We start from the raw sequence: 3,228 nt of genomic DNA, 5'->3' as shown, positions 1-3,228 counted from the left end.
TAGTTCTAAGTATAGGAGCATCATCAAGACTTAGATTTCCCACACAATTGAAAAATTCTTGGATACGTTCCTTTCCCATAACATTCCCTTGCCCCAAGATAAAAGTTTTAGCATCTAGATTGCCCGTACGTCCAATCTTAGGAGTTAGGCCATCATCTGTTGCTGCGATACCGAAATCACTCATGATTGCAAGCAAGGGATAGATCTGACGAGAAAACGGCAAACGGAAAAAAGAGGGCGAATAAAACGGCAAATTTTCGTGAAGTGGGGGAGAGGAAAATGAGAGGTAAATGGCAAATAATGTAAATTGCGAGGAGATGAGATTTGTGATTAGGAACCTGGTAGATGTTGATGATCCTCCCCGCCAACGGCGCCAGAAATTCCTTTTGATGTCTGCTAGACTACGTAGGTATTTCCCCAAAGAGGAAGGGATGATGCAGCACAGCGACGGTAGGTATTTCCCTCAGTGATGAGACCAAGGTTATCGAACCAGTAGGAGAACCAAGCAACACTACGTAAATAGCACCTGCACACAAATAACAAATACTCGCAACCCGACGTGTTAAAGGGGTTGTCAATCCCTTTGTGGTAACGGCGCCAGAAATTGGCAAACGAACGTGAGAGAATTGTAATAATTGATAAATCGAACGCCAAATAAAATAAAGTGCAGCAAGGTATTTTTGTACTTTTGGTTTAATAGATATGAAAAATAAAAGCAAAGGCAAATAGATCGCAAAGGCAAATATATTAAAGAAGAGACCCGCGGGTCGTAGGTTTCACTAGTGGCTTCTCTCGAGAAAAATAGCAAACGATGGGTAAACAATTACTGTTGGGCAATTGATAGAACTTCAAATAATCATGACAATATCCAGGCAATGATCATTATATAGGCATCACGTCCAAGATTAGTAGACCGACTCCTGCCTGCATCTACTACTATTACTCCACACATCGACCGCTATCCAGCATGCATCTAGTGTATTAAGTTGATGGGGAAACGGTGTAATGCAATAAGAACAATGACATGATGTAGACAAGATCTATTTATGTAGAAATACACCCCATCTTGTTATCCTTAATAGCAACGATACATACGTGTCGGTTCCCCTTCTGTCACTAGGATCAAGCACCGTAAGATCAAACCCATCCAAAGTACCTCTTCCCATTGCAAGATAGATAGATCAAGTTGGCCAAACAAAACCCAAATATCGGAGAAGAAATACGAGGCTATAAGCAATCATGCATGTAAGAGATCAAAGAAGACTCAAATAACTTTCATGGATAAAAAAGATAGATCTGATCATATACTCAAAGTTCATCTGATCCCAACAAACACACCTATCGGTGTTCTGGGAATGGGGGTCCCTAGACTTGCCTACCTGCGGCCCACGGCGTGGCTCTGCGAGCGGGCCCGTATGACCCATCTTCACCAACAAGCACTCAAGACCCTCGCGAGGGGCCAAGCCTTGCGAGGCGGATGACACAAGACCTCCTCGGGAGCATCCTCACCAGGTTGGCTCGCGAGGGGCGGAGAGATCAAGGCAAGGCAAACCTCACGAGGTTCCAATGACGTGAGCCATGACGATCAAGACCAGGCGGGCGCCAGCGTGCACAGTGTCCTTGTTTCCCCTCTGGTGCAAAGGAGGCAAGCGCAGGCGCCGAGTACCGAGGCATCAAGCAAAGGTTTCCATATCGGTGCAACGAGACCGAGACCAGCAGGACGGCAAGACGAAGGTCACCATGGAGCCCAAGGCGGCGTCACCACCAGAGCCTTTTGCAGGCGAAGACTGCTTTTGTCAGGATAAGCTGTACTAGCTGTCCCCTTTCAAATTGGCCGTTGTTGGCTCCCTTCCTGCTCAATATTTGGGGAGAGGACCAGGGCCTCTATAAATAGGACTAGTCACCACAGTAGGAGGCATCTGATCTAGAGCCGATTCTTAGCCACACACCAAGCACAAGAACACCTCAGCCTCAGGAGGCTGTTCTTCCCCTTGTAACTGTTCATCCTCAGCCCGAGAGGCAATCGACCACCACCACACTGGAGTAGGGTATTACACCACAATGGTGGCCCGAACCAGTATAAATCTTGTGTCCCTTGTGTTGCGAGTTCGTCGAGTTAGTCCTTGAGATCTTAGCGAAGCTAGGACGTGGATCGGTAGGGGGAGATCTTCGTGCGCACCCCAGTGTTCGAACCTTGAGGGTTTTGCCGGAACCCGTGATCTGACATTTGGCGCGCCAGGTAGGGGTGCGCTGTAGCTTTCCTTCCGTCGATCTGCGCTCCACCCTCATGGCAGGCGTCCCACTCCCGGCTCCAACGACTGAGCCGACGACGGGGCCAGGGGGCTCCGAGCCCTGGCCCCGTCCTTGCGGCAGGTGCAGTGGCCGCCCAAGTTCAAGCCGGAGATGCCGCCGTGCTACGACGGCGCGGCGGACCCGTCAGCTTTCTTGCTGGCATACGAGGAGGCCGTCCTCAAGGCCGGGGGTGACGACAAGGTCATGGCCAACTCGCTGCCCATGGCCCTCACTGGCGCGCCGCACGCCTGGCTGCTTAACCTCCCCGGATCCACGGTGGCGTCTTGGGAGGAGCTGCGCGGCCTCTTCACTGCGCGCTACGCGGCACCGGCGCACCACGCGGTCGTGGCCCTGCTAGGCGGCTCTCAAGCACCGCCTTCAGATCGCCATATCAAGTCGTTCCATCGCCAGATCGGCGCCGCTTCCACTAGTAAAAAAAGACACATCTGTGACATTTTGGGTCGAACGAATTTTTTTCTGTCATACATATGACACTTCTATGGCGATAATTGTGACAAAACCCGGTATCATTATAGATGTGGTGGGGTCCTACTTCTATGACAAAAAATCATGACAGAAAATGGGCTTTTCGTCCTGGGCGGGCCGGAGACGCAGCTGCATGACATTCTTTCGGCCGTCCATGACGGAAAAAACCGTGGTAGAAGCGAGGGCGAGGAAAATATCGGGGTGTTCCCGGTTACGGTGGGTGGTCGGGGCCAAGCGATGCGCGTTTCTCTCGTACACACACGCGCGTGTGTGCGAGGCGTTGGCTCTAACTAAACCCGAGCGAGGCGTTGGGCTCTAACTAAACCCGAGTGATTGCACTGCAGGCTACGTGTTACTGAACCCGAGCGATCGATCGATGGCTGTTAACTGAACCTGATCGAGCGATTCCTTCGCTACTGCTGCTAACTGAAGCCGATCGATGCTGCCTCT

This window comes from Triticum aestivum, chromosome 1D (assembly GCF_018294505.1).
Source record: "Triticum aestivum cultivar Chinese Spring chromosome 1D, IWGSC CS RefSeq v2.1, whole genome shotgun sequence".
In the NCBI taxonomy this organism is placed as follows: domain Eukaryota; kingdom Viridiplantae; phylum Streptophyta; class Magnoliopsida; order Poales; family Poaceae; genus Triticum; species Triticum aestivum.
The sequence above is the reverse complement of the archived record's forward strand: the minus strand, read 5'-3'. Positions refer to the sequence as shown.